Source organism: Gracilinanus agilis, chromosome 5 (assembly GCF_016433145.1).
Source record: "Gracilinanus agilis isolate LMUSP501 chromosome 5, AgileGrace, whole genome shotgun sequence".
Taxonomy (NCBI): Eukaryota; Metazoa; Chordata; class Mammalia; order Didelphimorphia; family Didelphidae; genus Gracilinanus; species Gracilinanus agilis.
In genome coordinates this window covers 258,714,654-258,740,869 of record NC_058134.1, presented here as the reverse complement: position 1 = coordinate 258,740,869, position 26,216 = coordinate 258,714,654, and the positions used below count along the sequence as shown (strand labels likewise).

At 37.4% G+C, this 26,216-nt stretch overlaps 1 protein-coding gene and 1 pseudogene across 1 annotated transcript in view; one reads left to right on the top strand and one right to left on the bottom strand.

The window, feature by feature from the left end:
- Positions 1–26,216, bottom strand: part of OSBPL8 (oxysterol binding protein like 8) — a 228,978-nt gene that overhangs the window by 180,586 nt on the left and 22,176 nt on the right. The window lies entirely within an intron of this gene.
- Positions 23,715–24,569, top strand: LOC123250158 (annotated as a pseudogene).

The window sequence follows — 26,216 nt, the reverse complement described above, 5'->3', positions numbered from 1 at the left end:
TAATTTTTCTAGGACTTCATTCATCTCTCTTACCTCTTTCTTATTTATTTTTTGGTTTGATTTATCTAGATCTGAAAGAGGAATATTTAGATCTCCCACTATTATGGTTTTACTATCTATTTCCTTCTTGAGCTCTGCCAGTTTCTTCTTTATGAATTTGGATGCTATACCACTTGGTGCATATATATTGAGCAGTGTTATTTCCTCATTGTTTATACTGCCTTTAATCAGGATGTAATGACCTTCCCTGTCTTTTTTAATCATATCTATTTTTACTTTGGCTTTGTCAGAGATCATGATAGCCACTCCTGCCTTCTTTTTCTCATTTGATGCCCAAAAGATTTTGCACATACCCTTAACCTTGAACTTGTGTGTGTCTACCCACCTCATATGTGTTTCTTGTAGACAACCTATGGTAGGATTTTCGTTTCTGATCCACTCTGCTATTTGCTTCCGTTTTATGAGTGAGTTGATCCCTTTCACATTCAGAGTTACAATTGTTAGTTGTGTATTCATTGACATTTTTGTATCCTCCCCTAGACCCACTCCTTCTTATTACACTATTTTCTTTTACACCAGTGGTTTACATTGAGCCGGTATCCCTTATCCCCTCCCTTGATTGACTTCCCTTTCTGTCCCCTCCTTTGTTTTTCCCCTCTTTTTGTTTTTTTTAAAGACCAAATGAATTCCCTCCCCCTTCTTCTCTCCTCCCTTTTTTGGCCTCCCCACTCCCCTGCTCCCTTTGGTTTATCCCTTCTGACTTTCTCAGTAGGGTTAGATAGAGTTTTTTATCCGGATGGATAATAAGGCTACTCTTCCTTCTCTGGGTTGATTACACTGAGAGTAAGGTTTGATTATGCTCTCTTCCTCTCCTTCTTATGATATTATTCATCCCCTCCCCTTCCCATGCCCTCTTTGTGTGTAATAGAATATCTTATTTTTCTTATTTACTCAGATTTTTCTTAGTGTCCCCTACTATTCCCCCCTCTTTCCCACCCCCCATGTCTTCTTAGACCATTTAGTATCCTGTCCTCTCCCTATGAATTATTCTTCTGGTTGCTATAATAGTGAATATTATAATAGTGTATAGAGTTCACTACAGAGAATTATACATAGCATTTCTCCACCTAGTAATACAGATAATTAGATCTTATTTATGCCCTTAAAGAGTCAAGCTTAAAAGACTATGAGTTTTCTTTCTTTTCCCTCTGTTTCTTATTTACCTTTTCATCTTTCTCTTGATATTTGTGGTTGAGTGTCAAACTTTCCATTTAGTCCCGGTCTCTTTTGTGCAAAAACTTGGAATTCTTCAATTTTGTTGAATGCCCATACTTTCCCCTGAAAGTATATGGTTAGTTTCGCTGGGTAGTTGATTCGTGGCTGAAGGCCCAGCTCTCTTGCCTTTCTGAATGTTGTATTCCAAGCCTTGCGGTCTTTTAGCGTTGAGGCTGCCAGATCCTGTGTGATCCTTATTGGTGCTCCTTGATATTTGAATTGTCTCTTTCTGGCTTCTTGTAAGATTTTTTCTTTAATTTGAAAACTCTTCAATTTCGCTATTATATTTCTGGGTGTTGACTTTTCTGGGTGCAGTGTAGAGGGTGTTCTATGGATCCTTTCAATGTCTATATTGCCCTCTTGTTGTAGAACTTCAGGGCAATTTTGCTGAATAATTTCTTTAAGTATGGAGTCCAAGTTTCTATTAATTTCTGCCTTTTCTGGAATACCAATGATTCTCAAGTTGTCTCTTCTAGACCGGTTTTCTTGGTCTGTCACTCTCTCATTGAGATATTTCATGTTTCCTTCTATTTTATCAGTCTTTTGACTTTGTTTTATTTGTTCTTGTTGTCTTGAGAGATCATTGGTTTCTAAATGTTTGATTCTAGCCTTTAAGGACTGGTTTTCGGCTTTAATGTTTTGGTTTTCAGCTTCAATGTTTTGGTTTTCGGCTTTAATGTTTTGGTTTTCGGCTCTAATGTTTTGGTTTTCGGCTTTAATGTTTTGGATTTCGGCTATAATTTTTTGGTTTTCCTTTTCAATCTGGTCATTTTTGGTCTTCAGTTGTCTTGTCTCACTTTCCAATTGTGAAATTCTGCCTTTTAAACTGTTATTTTCTTGCCAGATTTCTTCCATCTTCCTCAACATTTCATTTTTAAACTCTTCCATAGCTTGTGACCAGCTTTCATTTTTTGGGGGAGGTTTGGATTTTTGTTTTCCCTCCTCTGGTGTCTGGATTTTCTCTGTGTAGAAGTTGTCGAGTGTTCCAGAGTTTCTCTTGATAGTCTTTTTCTTCTGGACTTCCTTATTGCTGGCCATTGTTAGCCCCGCCCCTTTTCAGCTTTGTCTTTGCACTCAGGGTCTGCCTGGGCCTTACAAGCTCCGGGCTCCCGCCTCCTTGTCCTCCGGTTCAGGCCTCCCGGTAGTTCCTGGTCTGCCCCTCTGCCCGAGGTTCCTTCAGCAGTCTTTGGGGCTGCTTCCACTGCCGCGCTCTGGTCTGCACCAGGTCCTCACTGGAGGTCCAAGCCTGGGCTGGAGATCGTTATCCAAGCCTAGGGCACTGCCTTTGCCTGCGCAGATGTTCTTAGGGCCTGCCTTCACCCCCACAGAAGGTAGTGAAAGTCCGTGGGCTGGAGATCTTTATTCGTACCTGAGGCGATGCCATCAGCATTTGGGAAAGGCCGTGTTTTAGGGGCCTTTGTCCCAGCCAAGGCGGTGCCTTCACCCACGTGGACGCTGGGGGAAGGTCCCTGCGAGCCCCCAGCCACCTGGGGTCCCTCGTCTTGCTGCACACAAGTACAAGCCCCGGGGCTGCCAGTGATTATCTGGTTGCCCCAGTCCTGTTTTCCCACTTGTGCGTTGGCGTTGTGAGAGGTCTGCGGTGTGGGGGGTGGGGGAGGGGCTTCTTCCTCTCGCATTTTAGTGAGAGCTGTTTCACCCCTTTATAGCGTGGAAATGCCCCGATTCTGCGTACCTTCAATGCTGCGCCCTATTGTGGGGATCCTTCATTCCGCTGGACTTGTTTTTATTTCCTCTTGAGGAGTCCTGTATGCTTCGGTCAGGAGAGATCGAGCAGCTGCTCCTTACACTGCCACCATCTTAACCGGAAGTAGTTCTCAATCTCAGTTTATTTTTCTTAAACAAGAGTCTCTTTAGCATTCCTTGCACATGGCCCTGAAGGGAAGTTCATCTTTGAGCTTCACTTCACTACTGAAGATACTTTTGATAATCTTTACCAAAAGTATCTAGAAACCATTTTTAACCTTTATCTTCCTCCTATCTGGCTCACCTATTTTATTTTTAGTTTGAAACAGAAGTAACTTTTACATTTCACACTTAGAGCCTTGAGACACAAACTTCAAGACAGAATCCAGCCCTTCTACAACTGAACTTCCATAACAGAGAAGTGAGGAGCTAAGGGAATTGGACAGGACACTATATTGGAGTGGGAGGGTGGGGGCTACAGAATTCCATTAAGCCAAAAAATAACCCATTACTGAGCTGAGGCCAATTCTGTCCCCTCAAAAAAGTCACTTGGGGCAGAGACCAAGGCCAATAAACCATAAATTGCACAGTCTGAGAGGAGGGGGGAAAGCTTTGAAATTCAGCCCTGGGAAAAAGGGGAGAGAGTCAGAAAGTGAGTAATAAAAGAAATAAGGGGAGGGGGAAAAAAGTCTGACATTACCAAAGATCTTGGGAAGAACAATAATCAGAAACTTTAGCAAAAAAAGGAAAAGATTAACAAAAGAAAATATGGCCTCCAGATGTAGTTAACAAGTTCAAGCATCTATGAATAAATCCTACAAAATAAAACAGCCCACCAATTGATGAGAAAAAAGACTGCATAATTTGAGGAAAACAAGGAATCAATGTTCTGTGCCAAAAATAAAAAAGAGAATTATGAGAGAAATTATAGACGCCACAGTAAAAATCATGTGGAGAATAGAACCTGAATTAGTTTCAACAAATAATAAAAAAAAGAGAATAATAGATAGAGAAAATAAATACAAAGAACTGATGGAGAATCTAGAAGAGAAGTTAAAACAATTAACATTAAAAGAAAATCTGCTCACTAACTAAGCAAAACTAGTGAATTTCAAAGACAGGGATGTATGGCCACAACCTGATGATCATCAGTCTCCCAGAAGAACACAAGTCAAAAAAACCTTAAAACCATGATCCAAGAAATAACACAAGCATAATGACTAAAAGTTCTAAACACAGAAAATGAAATATCAGTTGAAAGATTGCATAGTTTTAAGAAGGAAAAAAAAAAGTCTGCAAATTCCAAGACACAAAGTAGTTAAATTTAGCAATTCATAAGTGAGTTCTGAAATCAGGAGCAAGATCTTCAAATATAAAAGAGGAAAAAATTAATTAACAGAAGTCTATTCTATACCACCAGAAAATGTAGGAGGGAATGGAATAATGGAGCTCAGGCTGCAGTCAAGAGTGACTACACTGAAAATCTGAGCTTAACTATAAATGAAAATAGATGGACATTCAACAATTAAGAGGTGTTAAAAACCATTTTCAGAAAGAAAGCCAGATCTGAAAAGATTATTTGCTTCTCAAGACCCTGAACAACAGAAACACAGGTTGAACAAATTCAAGGAGTCATACATAGCAACAGCAATTGAAGCTAGTAGACACCAGTAAGAGATTAGGTAAAGACAGAAGTCAAGTGGATTTCCCAGTGGAAAGATAAGCCTAAGGCTATTATAGACAGAATCTTGAAATACTATGCCTACAAATGAACCAATATTTTTTGTGGAGCTATATTAGGAAATTGAACAGTACATGAAAGGGCAGAGGGGAACATGGATAGAATGTGAAATACTCAGATCAAACCAAGAACTAGCAATGAGGGGAGGGTGATGCCCCTGTGATATCTTAGGAGGAAAAGAGCCTTCAGGGTAGTTGGTAAGGAGGGAAGAAGTACTGAAAAGGAGGTCAAAGAGAGAGATGAAGCCTTACCCTGGTGTTGGGAAGGGGTTTCACTAATGAATGCTCCTATGGGCAAAGAGAGATGCTTTGTGAAGGGAAAGGGGAACCAGGGTTAGGTTTTGTTTGGGAAGTTCGAGGCTTTAAAAGACTTCTTATTTGAACTCAGGAGGGAGAGAGTTGGAACACCTGGATATAACTAGCACCTGGGGAAGTGGGAGAGTATGGACACAGAGAGGAAACTTTGAAGCCAATGGAGACATAGTATAGACTGATGGTGGGATGTGAAATCAGGAACATGAAGAGGGAGAACAGAGTTCTGATTATGGGGCAGTGCCTTCTCTCTCACCTGCAGAAAATGAAATTGAACCACAATAAAAAAGAGGAATTTATAGGGAAAATTCTACAAATGAAAGAAATCACCTAGTGGGAGAGTTCAGAAAAGATACCTCAGAACACTTGATTCCATAAAGAATATAAAGAAAAGAAAGCATCTAGATAATTATAGGGGTTATAAAATGAAGAATGAGAATAAAGAATAGACAGAATGAGAGGATGAATAGTGAAAATGAGAGAAATCCTCTCTGGAAAGGAGCAAAAAAAAATTTTTTTTAATTAATGAACAGGACTAGCCAATAAGGAAGAGATGAAAGGATATCTTCTTGATAAAGGGGGAGGGGAAAGAGATGAAAAATGAAATAATTAGATAAAAGTAAAAAAGAAAATGAATTGATAAACAAAACTTGAAAGAGAAAGAAGAAAATGAGAAGGGGAGTCAGGGGTGAGGGAAAGAGAGCCAGTAAGAACAGGTTCATTTTTTAAAAGATTAAGCTAAAGTAACTGAAGAGATATCGTATTTACAGTGATATTTTTAAAAAAACAACTTCTGAGAAATCAGCGTTAGAAACAAATGGAAGAAAGTTTAAATGTGAACAAAAACTACATTTAAAAAACAAAGACATACACAAAATAAAATTGAAATGAGAAAAAAATTTAATATACATCAAGTGAATAAAAAAAACAGGAATTGCAATAATGCTATCTGACAAAACAAAAGCAAATATTCCAAAAATAAAAATGATAAACAAGGAAACTATAAACATAAGACAACAAACCAGTATCAGTAATTTATCCACTCCAAATCCGCAAAGAAAACTGATACAAAGACAATAACATAACAGTGACAAGAGACTTCACTATCCCTTGGAAATTTTGTATGAGTTTAATAGAAAGATTTTTTCTAAAGAGGGAAAATATGGAACAGAATAAAATGCTGCAGAAGCTGGAGCTAAGGCATTTTATGAAGTCTTCTAAATAAAAGTTTAAAAATGTATTTCTCAGCACCACATGCTTTTGCAAAAAAAAGATTTTACAAAAATTACCATGTGTTTTAGGGCACAGCAATACTGAAAAGTAAATACATAAATAAAAACAGAAATAGTAAATACACATCCTACAAAGACCTTAGCATAATTTTAAAAAAAAAGTCATTGGCCTAGAGATTCAACAGAGAAAGTAGTCGAAACAATAATTTTGACAAAGTAGCAGGGTATAAAAACATTATCAGCTTTTCTATATATTACAAACAAATCCCTTCAAAAAGAGATAGTAAAAGAAACCCCATTTAAAATAACCATAAACAGCATAAAATACCTGGGAATATACCTAATAAGATAAACTCAGTAACTACATGAATTAATTATAAAATACTTTTAATACAAATAAAAGTGATATTTAAAAACTGGAGAAATATACATTTATACCTGGGTGGACAGAGTCAATAGAACAAAAATAACAATTCTATCTATTTATTCAATGCTCTCCCAATTACCAAAAAATTATTTTATTGATCTAAAAAAATCATTTGGAAGAACAAAAGGTCAAGAATATCAAAGAAACAGATGAAAAAATGTGAAGGAATGAAGGTTTAGCAGTACCAGATCTTAAAAAAATACTAGGCAGTAAGTATTAAAACTATCTCTTATTGGCTAAGAAGTAGAAAGGTAGATTAGTTGAACAGAGTAGACATAAAACATGTAGTAGCAATTTAAGTTTTGGGGATAAGAATTCACTATATGCGTCTGTCAAAAGGGTGAGTTCTCTAGTGCAGGGTCGAGGGAGGGAGAGAGGGAGACAGTTCATATATTAAAATGCAACCAAAAAACTGAATAAAATTAAAAGGAAAAAAAAGTCATTGGTTCAAGGACTAGAAACAAAAGACACAGACCGAAAAAGTGAGTTAACAATGAAATTTTAAATACTGAGTGGATCAAAGAATAGATCATGGAAACAATAATTATGTGAAATAAAAATTACAATGATGAAAAACATAACAAAATTTCTGGGATGAACGTAAAGAAATTTTCAAAGGAAAAAAATGTCCCTATAAACATAACAGAACATTAACAAAACAGAAAAAGAAAATAATGAACTGAATTTTCATTTTTAAAGTTAATAAAGGTAACAAATAAATGTGATAAAATATTAAAAATTAGAAGAGAAAGATAAATTAGAAATCTAAAAACAAAGAAATGGTAAATAAAACTAAAAGCTAGTTCTCTGAAAAGACTAATAGACCTTTCATAAATCTAATGAAAAGAAATGCAGAAAATCACATCTATAAAATAGCAAAGTGAAGTCACAACAAAACCAGGAGAAAAAATGGAATAATCAGAACTTGTTATACACAAGTATATGCTAACAAAATTGAGAACGCAAAAGAATAACTTCAAAATATAAAATACTCAAACTATGGGAAAACCAGATGGAAATCTGATATAACAGTCTCAGAAAAGCAAATAGATCTAACTACAAAAGAACAAAGGGGAGAAAAAAAACCAACAACCCCTGGTCCTGGGGGAGTCACAAGAGAATGCTACCAAACTTTTAAATTTTAAATAAAAATTGTATCCATACTTCAACAATTATTATCAAAAAGTGAGAAATCATCCTACTAAGATCCTTTTATGAGACAAATGTAGTCCTAATTTAAAGATAAAGTTAAAGATAATACAAAGAGGGGAAATAATAGGCCCAAATCATTAATAATGATAATAGTTGATATTTATAGAGTGCTTTCTCTGTGCCAGGCACTATAATAAGTACCTTAGAAATATTATCTCATTTGATCCTCATAACAACCCTAGGAGATAGGTGCTATTATTGTCCTCATTGTATCAATAAGGAAACTGAGGGAAACATAGGCTAAGTGACTTTACCAGGGTCACAAAGCTACCAAGTGTCTAAAGCCAAAATTAAACTCAGGGTCTTCCTGACTCCAGACCAAGTAATTTATCCACTATAATATTTATCTGCCCCAAAGAACAGACTCAAAAATGTTCAAACTACAGTGATTTATCTAAGAAATTACTTAAACTTTTTGGTGTCACTGACCTTTCAAGAAGTCTGATAATACTTAATGGATCCTTTTGTTTTTTTAGATGTTTTGAAATTTTACAATTTTAATACTATTTTATTTGCATATTTATATATAATTATTCACAACAAATAAATTCAACAATGGAAAATTTCAATAAGAAGTTAAATAAGAAAAATAAGTAGTGGGGCAGCTAGGTGGGTCAGTGAATTGAGAGCCAGGCCCAGAGACAGGAGGTCCTGGGTTCAAATCAGTCCTCAGACGCTTCCTTGCTGTGTGACCCTGAGCAAGTCACTTATCCCCATTGCCTATCCCTTACCATTCCTCTGCCTTAGACCAATATACAGTATTACATCTTTTTCTTTTCTTTTTTCAAACTCTTACCTTCCAACTTAGAACCAATACTGGAATAGCTGGAAGGTAAGAATTTTAAAAAAGAAAAGAAAAAGATGTAATATTTTCCACATCCAAGTTGATGACCCCCACCCCCATCTCCAACAAATCTCAGTCTAGGACCCTTTCCCCAGCACATGGAGAGTAGATGAGGGAAAAAAACTATAGTGTTAAAAAAAAAAAAGACATCAATAAAACTCTATAAACGAAATCAATACGACTATTGACATCCATGTTTAACAGAGAGAAAAGAGTCTAAATAACCAACACAGCATCATTACCTCTCCTCCCCAACAAAAATAGCTCATTTTAATTATTCCTAAAGAGCCACCTCAGAAGATACCTCAACCAATGTGAAGCTGACACAAGAGCAAAGTATCCATATGTGGGACATCCGTCCTGTCTTTGGGATCTGGCTGAGGTTACTCCAGGGAACCTGGCTCCCCCTGCAGCAGTCAGTTACTGTTTCCCTTCTACCAAGTTGCAATGGTTCATTGTCTCAGTAACTCTTCTCCTGTTTCATTCTGGCATATTTAGAACAGAGAATAAATGTGCATCTAAAGGTCTGTTTCATTGTTTTAAAAACACTGTTGAATGCAGCACAGATCTGTGATTTGGAATGCTTGTCCACTGCTAGCAAATGAGCCCAGAAGAGATGGCTCTGGGGCAGTTGGGTAGCTCAGTGGAGTAAGAGTCAGGCCTAGAGACAGGAGGTCCTAGGTTCAAACCCGGCCTCAGCCACTTCCCAGCTGTGTGACCCTGGGCAAGTCACTTGACCCCCATTGCCCACCCTTACCAATCTTCCACCTATGAGACAATACACCGAAGTACAAGGGTTTAAAAAAAAAAAAAAAAAAAAAGAAGAGATGGCTCTGGCAGCTCTGCCACATGTGGTGCTGAGTGGATTCTGAGAAGATAAGCCATAGGCTTCCGGGCCTAGAGCCCCAGGTACACTGAGACAAGACAAGGCCCGAGGAGAGGAAGGAACTGCCCCAGATCCCAGGGCCTGGGGCTCTCCAGTGCCCTCTGAGTACAGATCACCTTCGCTCCAGAGTCAATGCTCCCTTGTGCCCGCTGTCCCTCCTCTCCTCCACCTCATCACTTCCCTGAGACATTCAAGCCCGGCTGCTGGCCTCTCCATTGCCCCACAGCAGCTTGCCACTATTAGTGTGTCCCTGGAATGTGAGCTCCACAGGGGCCTTTCTTTGTATCCTTGGCACTTAGCAAAATGCCTGGTACCTGGTCAATGCTAAATAATGCTTGGTAATTGATTGATACCAACCTCAGAGAAATTTAAAGGTAATGTTTTAATATATTTATTTTTTCTGTCAATTTAGTAGGCAAAATATTATGGCAACCATAGTAAAAAAGAATATCAGGGTAGCTAGGAGCACAGTATGATAAAGCACCAGAACTGGAGTTGGGAGGTCCTCGGTTCAAATCTGAATTTCAGACACTTCCTGGCTATATGAACCTGAGCAAGTCACTTAACCCCATTTGCCTAGCCCTGACCACTCTTCTGGCCTTAAAACTGATACCAGGATAGTAGGTAAAGGTTTGGTATTTTTTTGTTGTTGTTGTGTTTTTTTTTTTTTTACAAAAGAGTATCCTTTGCCTTTGCATACTAATCTGTCCTTGAAACTAGTGTTTCTTGCTTTAAAAAAAATCTGATAAATTAAATTGACCATTCAGACATCACTTGATAATAAATTCAATAAACATTTATTACATGAATAATATGTGCAAGCCTGTCTTGGGTACTGAGAAAGGGAAAAAAAAAGGTTATACAAGACATGGTCCTCACCCTTTTTTCACCTATTAAGGGGGATATCTCACAATCCACACATATACAAACAAAAACAATAATACATAAATATTTAATATACAAACCAAGTGCTTATATGAGGTGTAAGGTGAGAGAAAAATCATTTCCTGAATGGGGATGAGAAAAGGGGGTTAGATATCGAGGACAGCTTCACAAAGATATCTGAAAGAGCACATTCCAGACCTGTGAAGCAGCAAATTGTAGGACAGGGGATGACAAAAGATCCAGATTAGCTAGAACATAGTAGAACAAGAAAGGAGTATGAATACTACACTAAGTAGCTAGGGTGCTATATAAGATGGTAGAGGGCCTCAAAAACAATTCTAAGGAGTTTAAATTTTCCATGGGAGCAGAGGTATGATCTGAGATTGGTCTGACAATGATATGAAAAATAGATTGAAGTGGGGAGAGCCATGAAGTAGAAAGAGCTATTGGAAAATGATTCCAGTAATAAAGAAAGAAAGCAAGCAATGAAGACCTGAATGAGAAGAGCAGCAAGGAAAAGCGAGAAAGAAATAAAGATGAGATATATAGAAGGGACAAAATCAACAGGGCTTAGTAACTGATGGGCCAGGAGGGGAAAGGAAAGCACTAAGGTTTCAAATATACACTACAGTATTATTTTACAGTCTATAGTAACCAGTTTTTTCTCCATATCTACCAGCAACACAGCAAGGAGAAAAGTGCTTAAGCTGGATAAGATATGAAGTATTTACATTACATAATATTTAGTTATTAAACATTAGAGTGAATGGATTATCAAAGGTAGCAAAATCTCTATTTTCATTCCAGACTCTTTTTTAAGGCAAAGACTTGTTCATGAAAGTTTTTAGCCATCCTTACTATGAGCAAGACAAATTAAGAATTTAGCCACCCTCACATGCATGTTTGGGTGTAGCAAGGCCAAACATACTGACTACTGTACATAATTTCTCTTGACAGATATTCTCTAAATGCATCATCAACATAACCACCTCACAAGGAACAAAAGCAAAAGTAAGGAAATGTAAAAGAAAAATCTGTTTTTTTCTCTTAAGGGTCACTAAGACAACCACTTAGTAAACCCCATGCAAGGGTACTTCTAGAACATTAAAAAAAAAAAAAAAAAAAAAAAAAAAAAAAAAACACCTCAAAGAGGTGACATTTTAAAATTGACATTTTATTCTATTCTATTTTTTACATTGTAAATAGCAAATTACTGCCATTTAGTTTTGAATTTTGTATGTTGATAATAAAACAATTAATTTAAAAGCAAAAAGGTATAGGAGACATCATCTGGATAACAGTTGTCAAATATGTACTTGTGGACAGCACCATGGCCTATCACATTCCCATGTAGGCTCTCTTTAATATAGCTTAGACAGTATTGGTTTTTTGTTTGGGCCATCATTTGACACTGTCATCTATTAAGTATTTCCTATATCCAGAACACTGTTCTAAAAGGCACTAAAAACTGATTAGTTTTTAAATTCTTGGTAGCTAAGGCTACCTAGTATGTACCTACCTAGTATGTATCTACCTAGTAAGTACCTAGTATGTGCCAGACACTATGCTGCTACACACTTGGGATACAAAATGGCAAAAGACAGTCCTTGCCCTCAAGGAGCTTACAACCTAACAGAGGAGACAACATGCAAATATAAATATATACAAAACAAACTATATATGAGAAAATAGAAAATAAGAGGGTTTGGGAAAGACTTCCTGTAGGAACTAGGATTTTAGTTGGGATTTTATGGAAGTTTGAGAGGTTAGTAGTAGGAGGTGAAGGAGAGTATTTCACCAGAAAGAATGACCAGAGTCAAGAGATGGAGTATCTTGTTTGAGGAACAGCCAGGAGGCCAATGTCACTGGTTCAAAGAGTGCATGATGTACTTATAAAGTAAGGTATAAGAAGACAGGAAAGGGAAGAGGGGGTTCTGAATGCCAAACAGGGCCTCTTGTATTTGCTCCTGGAGGCAATAAGGAATCACTGGAGTTTACCTATCAGGAGTGACATGATCAGACCTGTCTTAGGAAAGGTCACTTCAGAGGCTAAATGGAGGAAAGGTTGGTGAGGAGAGAGACCTGAGATAGAGACCCATCAAGAGACTATTAAGACAGTCTCGGCAGGAGGTACCAAGAACTTGCATTAGAGTAGTGGCAGCATCAGAAGAGAGAAGGGAGCATATGTGAGGGAAGCTGCAAAGACATCAATGGGTCTTGGTAACCAACTGATTGAGGAGTGAGAGACAGTAAGAAATCCAAGAGGACTCCTACATTGTGAGCCTGAGAGACTGCGAGGAACAGGGTTGCCTTGGACAGTAATAAGGAAGGCTGACCTGAGGGAGAAAGTGATGAGTTTTGTTTTGTCGTGGTTTCAGATTTCTTTCAGTCAACCAATTCAAGGTGGCTGGAAATGGGATTTTGGAGGCTAGCAAAGAGTTTGGAGCAGGAAATACAAATTTGAAAATCACACCATAAAGATGGTAATGAAATTCTTGGGAACTGATGAAATCACCAAATGAAGCAAAACAGAGGAAGAAGGCCCAGGACAGAATCCTAAAGGAATCTACTGTTAGAGGGCTTGATCTGAAAGAAGATCCAGCAAAGGAGACAGAGATGGAGCAATCAGTAGGAAGGAACAAACCAAGAGAGAAGAGTGTCCTTAAAACCTACAGAGAATATCAAGGAAGAAAGAGTGATCAGAACTGTCAAAACTGCAGAGAGATGAAAGAGAATGAGGATAAGAAAAGGCCATTGGTTATGGCAACCAAGAGATGATCAGCAGCTCTGGAGAGAATCAATGAGAGACACACATTAAAACTCTAAAACTTTACTTCATGTCCATAAAATTTGTAAGGATGATTAAAAAGGGGAACAATCATTGTTGGAAGACCTATGGGAAACCTGGCACACTGAGACAATACTGGTAGAGTTATTAATCAGCCCCATTATCCTGGAAAATAATTTGGTTCTGTAAGAAAAGACACTATGTTAACAGTCTGTAAGATCATGTCCTGTGACCCATTTATCACACTACTAGACACATTCTCTTAAAATTAATGTAAGAAAGTTCTCTGTGTTAGCAAAAATTAGAAACAAAGTAGGAGCTCATCAACTGAGAAACGGCCAAAGATAATGTGATATGTAAATAGAAAAGAATATTACAACACACCAAAAAATAAATATAAGGAATTCAGAGAAGGGAAATGTGTAATATGAAGTGATTCAGAGTAAAGAATGAACATATATGTGTGTATATATAAAACACCATAATAATGTAAAGGAAAAAAACATAGAATTTAGATCAATGCAATGAATAGATGATTGGACCATGAATGCAGAATAGCACACATGCTATCAAACATGAATGCTCAGTCCTTTTACTTACTGTTTTTCTCAATTACATGTAAGACTTTGAAGAGGAGGAGAATAAGTCAATAAGTGACTAATATTTTTAAGGGTCTCAATTTAAAAAGGGAGGAAATAAAAAACTCACGATATACCAGCAGGAGATTTTTAAATTTTCTATAATCTTGCTGGTGCATTTCTTGATCACAAACTATTTTTTTCCAAAATAACTTCTACATCCTTCCCAAAAACTTATTTCTTTTTTTTTTTAAAACCCTTACCTTCCATCTTGGAGCCAATACTGTGTATTGGTTCTAAGGCAGAAGTGTGGTAAGGGCTAGGCAATGGGAGTTAAGTGACTTGCCCAAAGTCACACAGCTAGGAAGTGTCTGAGGCCACATTTGAACCTAGGACTTCCTATCTCTAGGCCTGGCTCTCAATCCACTAAGCCACCCAGCTGCCCCCCAAAAAAACTTCTTTCAATTCAATTTAACAAGCACATTTCAGGCACTGTTCTGAGAATACAAAAACAAACACAAAATGAAAACTGCCGTCTTACCTCCAAAGAATTTACATTCTGGTGGGGGAACATAAATACACAAATAAATACAAAATACAAAATACACAAATAAATGCAAACTAAATGCCAAGTAAATTGGAGGATGAGCCAGAACACTAACAAATGAGATAAGGCAATTTGAGTAATCCTTGTTATAGGAAGTGACACTTGAGTTGGAACTTGAACAAAGTCAAGGATCCAAAGGGACAGAAGTGAGAAGCAGCATTCCAAGCAATGGGGATAGATTCTAATGCCACAAAGGCAGGAGAGAGCATCTTACAGTACTTATCAAGTCCTTCAAAAATCTTTTCTTAATCCTCTATGATAAATATTGGTATAAGTTACAGTTAACTTCAAAATGCTTATATTCATTAGTCAAATCATAACCTTAAGAAAACTCACAGGTAAATTCATATTGGTAGATAGCCTAAGAACTACCTGGTCCAAGGACCTTGTCTGCCATGCTAGTACTATCACTAGAAACAAAAGCAAACCACATATAACTTAGGGTTGCTGCTTTTTAGTCATCTCTTCATGGCCTCTTTTGAGGTTTTCTTAGAAAAGATTATTGAGCAGTTTGCCATTTCTTTCTCTAGCTTATTTTTACAAATGAGGAGACTGAGGCAAATAGGGTTGGGTGACTTGCCCAAGGTCAAACAGCCAGGAAGCATCTAGGCCAAATTTGAACTCAAATCCTCCTGACTCCAGACCCCACTCTCTATCCAGTGAGTTATCCAATGGAATAGGAATGAAGGTAATCTTGTATTAATCAGCTTCACAGGTTGCAATAGCCAATAAGCAGGCATTTACAAAACTTTTTTCAAGTCTGAAAAGACTTTACATATATTATATCACAATATGCCTAACAAGTATTAAGTTCATTTAACCAATTAATTAAATTGGAGAGTATAAGGTGGTTAGGGAGAACCAGACCCTCTGTCAGGAGGGCTTTCATACACCTGGGGTGTTCACCTGTCTCCCAACTCTTACCTGAGGCTCCAGAGAAACTACATGCCCAGTGGCCACAGCCCAGTAAAACTCTCTCAGGAGACTGGCTAAACCAGTCTGGGATAACTGAAAGGCCTCAAACCTGAAGGGTCTGGGGAGATGTTTGACCCAAGGAAGATTACTTCCTTGTTCCATGGGCCTTTATAGGTTATATATTATCTCTTAACTTCCATATGACCAAATGCCTTTTTTCTCTCTGACTTCTCTTCTGTGATAATTAGATTAAGTCTACACTGCCCAAAGGTGAGAACACCTCTAATTCTGGGAGGTCCATAACCCAACTCTAGTGTACTAGAGTCAACTGACTGCCCCCTAGGCAGTACTATTAGAAGCATCTATTGTGATTGGACATGCAAATTGGAGGTGGATGCAGGAAGAGATAAAAATGCTATCTTTTAAATAGGATGGTAAGTTCCAGTGGAGGCAGTGAGCGTTTTGAACTTGGTGTAGAAGGATCTCTGGTGGGACCTCAGGCGGCTTCCCTCTGAATTGTCACGTGGGTAAGTTAGGCTGACTTCCTTTCTCCTCCCTTGGCGTTTCTGGAGGCTCTACCCTCAAGGAGGCCCCTCTTGCCTCTCTAATTGTAAATGGCCTTGTGGCTAGAAGCCATGTTTAATTAACCTCTGTGCCCCTCTGCTGGGGCCTCTAAATTCTTATCTGGTCCAGACCTCTTGTCCGGGCCAGAGTTTCTCTCTCTCAATTTCCCTACCTTCAACCTTCCTAATTGTAAATAAACTTCCATAAAAGTCAATTTTGACTTGAGATTATTCTTAATTGAGGATTGATAATAGTTCAACCCTCTGGTGACCATCTTTTACTATATTGAACCCATAAAACCCCTTTCTCACCCTTACACTTCTAGCACTTCTTGAGTTTAGATTACCCATGAAGGCAGTGAGGTGGTATAGTGGGTAAGAGCACAGAGCGTGGAGTCAGGAAGATGAAAGTTCAAATCCAAACTCAGTGGAAAACTCAATCTTCCGTAGTTTTCTAGCTGTAAAATAGGGATGATAACAGTATCTACCTTTTAGGACTACTATGAGTATCATCTTTAGAAAAAATGCTTAGGAGAGTGCTTGTCAGAGGCACTATATAAATGCTTATGACTTTCTCCTTCTTCCCCAAAAGAAATGCATTGAGGTCTACTGCCCAATGTACATCTCCCTGTGCCCTCCAAGAGCCACTCACGGCTTTGATACCTCACACACTAGTGTTCAACAATCTGAGACCACAAAGCAACAAGAAGATAACTTATTTATATTAATCTTGAAAAACAGGTCATTGTAAGGGAAGGGGAGGGACAATTTGGGATTTTTTAGAAGCACTGAATTTCCTAATGTTTTCTAACCTTGTTCTCTTCCATTGAGGTTTAAAAAGATGAGAGAATGAACCTATGGCTTATGATAGAACAAACCTATGGTACCTGGTGATGGGTTTTTATAATATCTGTGCCATTTTCATATTTTGGGGAAAATCTTCCCCTGCCAAGTTATTATCAAAAGCTGTTTTTAATAATCATCAACATGGATTTTCATCTGACTGTTACAAACCATTTTTTCCTATTCTATAAACTTTGATATCCACTTCAATCCAAATGTCTAAGAGGTCAGTTAGAAAGTAACTTTTGCTTAAATGGTACAGACATCTTGAAGGCTCTTTCAGGCCCCCAAGAGATCATTCAATATATTAGAATAGTAATTAAATATTCAACATTTTAAGTTGGATAAACTACTACTCCATAGCTATAAGTTGTTCTTCTACCAGTTGTGGAAGAAAATTTTGTACAATGAATTTTATGTACAAATCTACAAGAAGCAAGTTATATTGCTTTAGAATATTTTTCACCTAGCCAATTCTATATAGAGAGAAAGAGAAACAAAGAAGCTACATGTAACAGAGACCTTCACTTTAAAGTACAATACTCTTTTTTTCTGTTCCATAGTTACATGCAAATGCCTATTCTATTTGTCAAGTTCAGGATAAAAACGAAATAAAAGAGAGAACCAGTGAGAAAAACAAAGAGACAGAGTCACTAACTCCAAAAAGCTCTCTCCTTAAGGTGTCTTCTAGGTCATAATTTATAATCTTTCTAAATAAAGAAAATTTTAATAATATAAAACAAAGTTACAAGGCTCAAGATATGTTAACAGTTTGCTTTATCAAAAGGAATAGTTACATTTTCATCCCATCCTTAGAGAATCATTTGTTTAAAATCATTTAATCTCTCACTGACTAGCTGTTAAAAAACATGTGGTAGGGCAGCTGGGTAGCTCAGTGGATTGAGAGCAAGGCCTAGAGATGGGAGATCCTAGGTTCAAATCCAGCCTCAGACACTTCTCAGCTGTGTGGCTCTGGGCAAGTCACTTGACCCCCATTGCCTACCCTTACCACTCTTCCACCTATAAGTCAATACACAGAAGTGAAGGGTTTAAAAAAAATCTGGTATTTCTTTTTTAGGGGTACAGTTCAAGGGGGAGAAAAAATTGTATATTGAAAACGAAAATATTTTTAGTATAGGTAAAATCAATCTACAGCATTTCCCTAACCTGACAATTTCATCATCCTAAAAAAAAGGACATAAAATTATTCTAAAATGACTTGTCCTTAAGGAAAGTATGCTATGTAATCAATGCTTCCTTTTCTAGATGTTCATTTACTATCTCTTTAATAATATATTCTGGAATTTTTCCAGAAAAGGAAATAAAACACCCTGGTCTACACTTTGAAGATTCTACTATTTGCTCTTTCTTTTTTGAAAACCAGGACATTTGCCCTTCTAGTCTTGAAGTATAATTACACTAAGGTGAGTACTCCTACTAGCAATATAGATCCTCAACTCTTCATTCATCCCAAAAATTTCAGATATCACTATAGAGCGGTGATGGTGAATCTATGACATGGGTGCCAAAGATGGCATGCAGAGCACTCTCTGAGGGCACACAGAGCAAAGTGCTGGGGCCATTCCCCTCCCCCTCTTCATCTGCACTGAGGACATTTTTTCATTTCATCCACTCCTCTGCCCTGCAGCCCAATGAGAGCACTTTCTCCCTCCTGTGTGTGGGATAAGAGGGGGTGGGGTGGGGAATTTGGTACTGGGGAGAGGGGGGAACACATGCTATAGAAGAATTAGAGGTCAGCAATCTCATCTGCTAGTTTTCAGTATCCAAAGATGTAATTCATCTGGCCCCATACTGAAGAATCAACTGCTGTTTTCATGTTCCTTTGATTGTTTACAGAAACTTGAAGGTCCTGGACACATCTTTTTCTGAATTCAGAAAATTGTGCCTATTTACTTTTCTCCTCTCAACTTGAAGAGCCCCTAATGTTTTTTCTAATTAGAAATCATTTTACTTAAAGTTGTATTGTTTCCTTTTAATTAAGTGGTCTTATTTGATTAATTGTGTTTAATGTAGAAGTTTGTCTTCCCCTATATTCCAGGTCTAGTCCTAAGCTTCCTTAACCAATCGATATGCTCAGAAGATTAAAACCTTTGTTTCCTCAGTTATTTCATCTTTTACCCACTCCACTGATAGTACTAAAACAAAAGATAGTACCATCTGTCATTGGTGTTACAGAAAGGATTATTGTATTTAGTAGGAAATTTATACCAGTGCAGCTTAAAATGCATTAAGTATCATAAGTCAACATTTCCAGAACATCTATTTTTTACAAAGAACTATATGAGATACTCTTGGGCTGATTCAAAATAAAAACAAAATATGATCCTTCCTCCTCTTAAGAAATACACAAAACTAAAGATGAAGGTCAAATGGTCACAAAGAAAAATTAGCCACCAAACACAGATTAATATATGACTGGGTACATTCTTCATTGATTCTTATAATTTTTATCTTTTTTCCACTTTATATTTACACTAATGGCATGGAGAAAGAGAATTATGCAACCATGTAGGCCCTTATCCATAACTCAGAAGCAGTTTTCATCTGGTCTCTGAAATCCATTGTTCCCATTTACTAAGGAATAAAACTCATGCAATGTTTCATTGCAATCAATGGCAAAGTTGACTGCAATCTAGCTCACTTAATATAGTCTTCCTTCTTTCACTTTATCTCACTATGTTATGTATGCAGCTGCTCAGCAGTCCCTCAATATTCAGAGCAAAGGAAGACTATTAGGTTTCCTATTTGCCACAGGAAATCAAAGAAAAAGTGACTCAGGAGAGGGGACTGTGCCAGAGGAGAAACTCTGAGAGAAGATCTACAAGTAATTAGAAAACTACTACATGGTTTCCTTTCAATTTTCAAATTTGGGATTTAAATGCCTTTGGGTCTAAGGTCACAAGCCTGAAAGTACATAAATTCCAGTAATGAGATAGTAAGATATAAAAGAGTGCTAAAGAATGATAGATACTTGAAGGATGACTACCGGTAATTCATTTAACAAGTTTTATTAAATACTTAGAGCTAAACAATGTGACACAAGGTTGGGGCGGGGGAGAAGAAGGGGGGTTGAGGAATGGGCTCCTGCCCTCAAGGAGATAATATGGGGAAAAACTCGGACTTAGAAAATCAACTACAAAAATAGAGAAAAAGATAATTTCTGGAATGAGGGGAACCAGAAGTTATCAAAAATCAGAATAGGCTTCCCGTGGGAGCTAACATCTATTATTTACAAGAAAACAAAAGGAAATGAAGGATTCCACAAATAAAAGTGAAGAGATTCCAGTCCCAGCCCTGAAAGACAACTGAGAAAAGGCCTGCAGCTGGAAGAAGGAAAAGCACATCTGGGTAACCACAAGGGCACAAAGTGGAGGGATGTGAAATGATACCTGGGTAAGGATGCCATAGCCAGGTTGTAAAAGGTTTTCTGAACACAACAAAAAAGGTTCTATTTTATCCTAGAGCCAAAAAAGGGCCATCAGAGCTTACAGACAGGGGGCACAGTCACACCTCTGCTCTGGGAATGTGTCTCAGGCAGCTGAGGGAAAGGAGTCTTAGAGAAAAGAGAGACTTGATAGAGAGAAGCCAATCGGGAAGCTGCCACTAAAGTCCAAGCAAGAGAGATAAAAGATGGGGGAAGGTGGTTTCCAGAAAGAAGGATACAAGTATTTTGTAGAGGCAAAATTGATCAAACCTGGCAACTGACTGGATATATGGGGTGAAAGAAAGCAAACATTCAAGGATAATTCCAAGATTACAAATGTGAGAGATTAAAAAGATGGTGACACCTTTAACAGAAAGAAATGAGGAAAGAGGGAAAGTTTGAATGGAAAGATAATGAGTTCTGTTTTTGGCACACTGAATTTGGGACGCCTGTGAAATATCCAGTTGGAGACCTACAACAAGCAGCTGGTGATTGGTACTAGAATTAGGCATAAAATTTCAGTATAACAAGAACACAAAATATTTATTTGCCAGGGACAAAGAGCCAAATTTCTCTTTTGGTGTAACTTGAAGTTGGCCTTACAATTACTGAGCACATTCTACTTAAGAGAACTCTCTGGTCATAGCAACAAGTTTCAGTTTCAAAGTTGTAAAAGAAAGCAAGTAGTAGGAAGAGAGGAAGAAAATTGTGGAAAAACATTTTTTCCCTTGCTTCTTTTCAAAAGTTGTGTTCAAAACAAATGCAAAAAGGAAAAAACGAGTAAGAATGGTCAGTTCTGACAAAGGGTACCAAGTATAAAAATGAGTCACATGGGTTCTTCAGAAAAGACTTTCTAAAAGGAGGTAAATTTCTGAGAAAGATAATGTTAAAAAAAAAGTTAAGAGCAAGGGTGGATGAAGGAAAAGTACAAGGGTACTCAAGTTCAAGAGAATGAAAACATGATGTAGAAACACAGAAATGCAAAACAGCAAGCTACAAGTCAGATATGACCAAATCAGCTTCCCTTTAATGGCCCACACACGGAACCAAGTTTAAGACATATGGTCTAAGTACTGCATTCATCTGCATTTTTATACAACCAACTCAAATAAGAAATATTTCTTCTACTTGATGTTAATGAACGTAAGAGGAACTTATATTCTTTTCTCAGTAAAATAAAAATTGTTTCTTCATCATGGGAGAAAAAAACTCAGCCCTTTTTTTTTTTAAAGAAAACATGGATATTTCCTAAATCCATTTCAGTTTCTTAGATATTTGCCATGGTCCTTTTATTCCATCAATAACTGCAAAAAATGGTTATAGCAAAACAACATGCTATACAACTGTCACTGTTTTGTTGAAATCACAAAAGCATTTACATTTCTTAAAATCTGGTTGTTGCTTTGGAAAATAAAATATAAATATCTCCTCAAAAATTATCAGATTCAACTCACACCATAGTTAACTTACTCCTTAGTACAAAATAACTGGATGATCTCCAGTTAAGTCTTTACAAATTTAGACGTGTTCAAGAGAGAGAAATTGTGTTAAAACATATTAGAAGTCATAAAATGTTTAGTGGGTACCAGTCCTAGACCATCTAAGGCAGGGGTCGGCAATGTATGGCTTTCGAGCCATATCTGGCTCTTTTGAGGGCCAGATATGGCTCTTTCTGCAGGAGCCATAAAGTCAATTTTTTTTCAGGCGCTGTTACAGAGTGCGCACTGTGAGCACTGTACAGCTCTCATGAAATTACATTTTAAAAAATGTGGCGTTTATGGCTCTCATGGCCAAAAAGGTTGCCGACCCCTGATCTAAGGTAACTAGAATTTAAGCTGACAGTACCCAGACTGAGAGAGGTACAGAAAACAGTGATTCTTTAATTTTATTTTTAAAATATTTTTCCATGTTTACATTATTTCATTTTCATACCTTCCCCTCCCCTCTCTCAGATCCAATAAACATTTTCACTGGGTTGTATAAATGTTATCACTTATACCTATTTCCATATTATTCATTTTTGCAATAGAGCAATCTGGTCATTTGTTTTTCTTCTGTGTTTCTATTTCTACTCCTGCAGTTCTTTTTCTTGATATAGATAGCATTCTTTCTCATAAATCCCTTGAGATTGTCTTTTGTTAGCAAAGTCCATTACATTGTATTGTTCCACAATGTTTCACTTTCTGTATATAATGCTCTCCTGGTTCTGCTCATTTCACTCTACATCAGTTCCTGGAGGTTTTCCCAGTTCATATAGAATTTCTCCAGTTCAGCTAACATGGGAAAGTGAAGATCATTGCTAATACCAAGGAAACAAGATTACCTTAAACCATATGTTGCTTTTGATGACAGAATGTTTAACTGATGATGCTGCAAATAATCAAATTGCAATGATTCCACCAACACAGTCATTTGATGCCAGATGTTGCAAATCTGATGATACAAATATACAGAGAGGTACATAGAGCATGGCCTTTCATAGTAGCCTAAGGTCCAAGTAGAGTACAAAGCAGAGACAAAAAAAGCTTCTTTAAAATCTTATCTTCTAAGGTCTAGACCAGTGGTTCCCAAACTTTTTTGGCCTACCACCCCCTTTCCAGAAAAAAATTACTTAGTGCCCCTGGAAATTAATTTTAAAAAATTATAATAGCAATTAATAGGAAAGATAAATGCACCTGTGGCTTCACCACCCCCCTGGATCACTGCAGCACCCACCAGTTTCCCAAAGAGGGCACTACCGCCCCCTGGTGGGTGCAGCATCGATCCAGGAAGGAGGTGATGGCCACACTTTTTTGTATTACATTCTTTTCCGAGTTCAATAAATAGTTTCATAATCTCCAGGGGGCACTAAGTAATATTTTTTCTGGAAAGGGGCGGTAGGCCAAAAAGGTTTGGGAACCACTGGTCTAGACCAAGACAAAAGAAATTGCCAAAGCTTACTTTGGAAAAACTGTTACAAATGCTGTCATCACAGTACCAGGCCAATTCAATTCAAGGATTCCTAACATAAGACTACCCAAAATACTGAAACTATCACTGGTCTCCATGTGCTCTGAATTATCACTGAATCAACTGACACTTCTTTGCTTATGGCTTTAACAAAAAGATCAGTAAAGATCAGTGCTAAGAGAAAGGTCCTGATCTTTGACCTTGAAGGTGGCAATTTTGATGTTTCCATTCTTACCACTGAAGATGACATCTTTGAAGTCACGTCTACAGCTAGAGACAGCCACTTGCGTGGTAAGAACTTTGATAGGTACATAGTCACCTACTTCATTGTTGAGTAGAAATGAAAGCACAAGAAGGACATCAGTGAGGACAAGAGAATATTGACCAACTACACACTGCTTGCAAACCCACAAAGGGTTCTGTCTACCTCTAGTACCCAGGGCCTGTATTGAAATTGACTCAGAAGGTTTTGACCTCTATAATTTGAGTCCATTTTGAAAAGTTGAATAATGACCTCTTCCACCAAACAATGGAACATCATCTTGGTGGATGATTCCATTCCTATATCCAAGATCCAGAAATTTCTGCAGGGCTTTCTCAGTTATGGGGAGCTCAACAAGAGGATCATTCTTGATGAGGTTGCTGTCTGTGAGACTGTTGTTCAACTTGCCATCTTGTCTGGAAATAAATCTGAGAATGTGCAGGACATTCTGCTTTCAGTATTAAAACTGCTGGAGCGGTTAGGTCAATTTTGATCAAATGCAATGCCACACCATCCCTCCCAAGCAGACATAGACCTTTATCACACAGAACCAGAACAACCAGTCTGGTATGCTTCTTCAGGTGTATGAAGGTGAGAGAGCAATGGCAAAGTATAACCACCTGCTTGGCAAGTTTCTGTTCACAGAAATCTTCCCCCTATCCAAGGAGGTATTCCTCAGACTGAAGTGAAATTTAACAGTGATGTAAATGGCCTCATCACTGTATCATCTGTGGAAAAGAGCACAAGCAAGGAGAATAAGATCACCATCACCAATGGCAAACCACTTGAGCAAAGAAGACACTGAGTGGATGGCCCAGGAAGCTGAGAAACAGAACACTGGAGAGGAGAAGCAAAGACAAAAGCTTACTCACATCCTATGCTTTCAACAAGAAGGTTACAGTAAGGATGAGAAATTCCAAGGCATAACTGGTGTTGGAAACAAACAGAAGATCCTTGATAAATGTAACAAATAATTTAACTGTCTGACTAAGACTAAGAAAAGGAAGAATATAGACATTATTGGAAAGAACTAGAGAAGATCTGCAATCTCATCATTACTGAGCCGTACCTGAAAGCGTATTTCTTTGGGATCCACCACTGAAGAGGTCAATTAAACACATCAAAGGAGAAAGCATTCCACACAGTTTTACTGAAAAACTGAAAGTTACTTACTAAAAACTGAAGTACTCAAATTTGTAGCAAAATAGTGTTGGTTTAAAAGTAGCATTTAAGCTACTGTATAAATCTGAGCATTCTAAATACCTGAATGTGTGCAAAGGGAGACAAGTGAACAACACTGCCCTTTATGAATACTGTAAGCAAATGGAAATTGTGAGACATGAGAGAGAACAAGATGGTGGACTCCTCCCACATGTCCCCTGAAATGGAGTAGAAATGGGAAGAGATGGGCCTAGCTTAGGCCCCATTTCCCCACACCTACATACTGGCACCAATTTGAAAAAATATATTAAGACCAGGGAAAACTTAAGTGTTTTTTGAAAACAGAGGGGAAGGAGGCAGAAAGCAAGAAAAGATTTAAACTTGGAAAAGGTCTGGGACATGGACTGAAGAATGTCAATTCGGTGGGAACTGAATGTGCTATGAGAGCTAAGTTACAGGATCAACTCAGCCTCTGAAATGAGAGAAAAAAGAGATGAGAACAGAAAAGGGAGGTGAAGACACTAAAAATACTTGCATCCAAAAAATGGTTATAATTTCTCCACTACCATCTTCCTTCTAAGCCTCTTCATGTTATGAAGGTAACTGACTACAAGTTCTAGCCCATCCTACTAAGCTAGAAAAGCTTCCAATGCCTTTTCAGCAATGTCACTTAAGAAAGAATCAATGTAACTAGACACAGCACTTTCTTTTATCAGGATTGCATCTCCCTGGTAAAATTCTAAGGCCATGGGCAATTCATGAAGACCATCTGTTAGGACAAAAAGGTGGTGTAAATTCTATTTCTATATTAGTGGAGGGAGTAAGCATAAATCTACACCAGAGACTTCACAGATGTGTTGAAATCTTGAAGTATGGTTAATATTTCAGGAAAAAAAAGTGTGTTGGAGCTCAAAATCATAAACCTTCAACTCGACTCTACAGAAAACTACCAACTACACCAGAGGTATCCAATTCATACCCCAGGCTGCAAGTTGCCTGTGGAAAAGCTCCAGAGTAGCCTGAACCAGATTAAATGTAATTGGGAAATGTTTAAAAACCAAACAAACAAAAAAACACTAAAACACAATAAATTTGTAGTTTTCTTAAGTAAATTTGCAATCTGCAGAGAATTGTTTCTATTTGAATTTGACATTAGGAACAAGTTTTAGAATATATATGCATATATATATACACATACGCATATAAATTCTGATTAGTTACAAAATAACCAAATTTAATCTTGAGACAAAAACAAGAATTTTTTAATCTACAGATTTTCATAAAATTTGCACTTATTTTTTATTTTAGATTCAATGGCACCATATCACAAAAAAATGCTATCTTGTTTCATTGGCCTTCCATTACTCCACAAAAAAATATTTGCTATGAATCAGACTGTAAACACAAAATTTTAGAATTGTTTCAGAACAAGAATACTAAAAAAAGTTTTTTGGAGAAAACTCAATCTTCTTGGTTTCATTCCAAATCACTAAAAACAAAGATATGTGTACTAATGTATTAAACATTTCAAAGGGCAACTATAAGCCCCTTGAACAAGGATATCACAGAAAGGGTCTGCAATAATCAC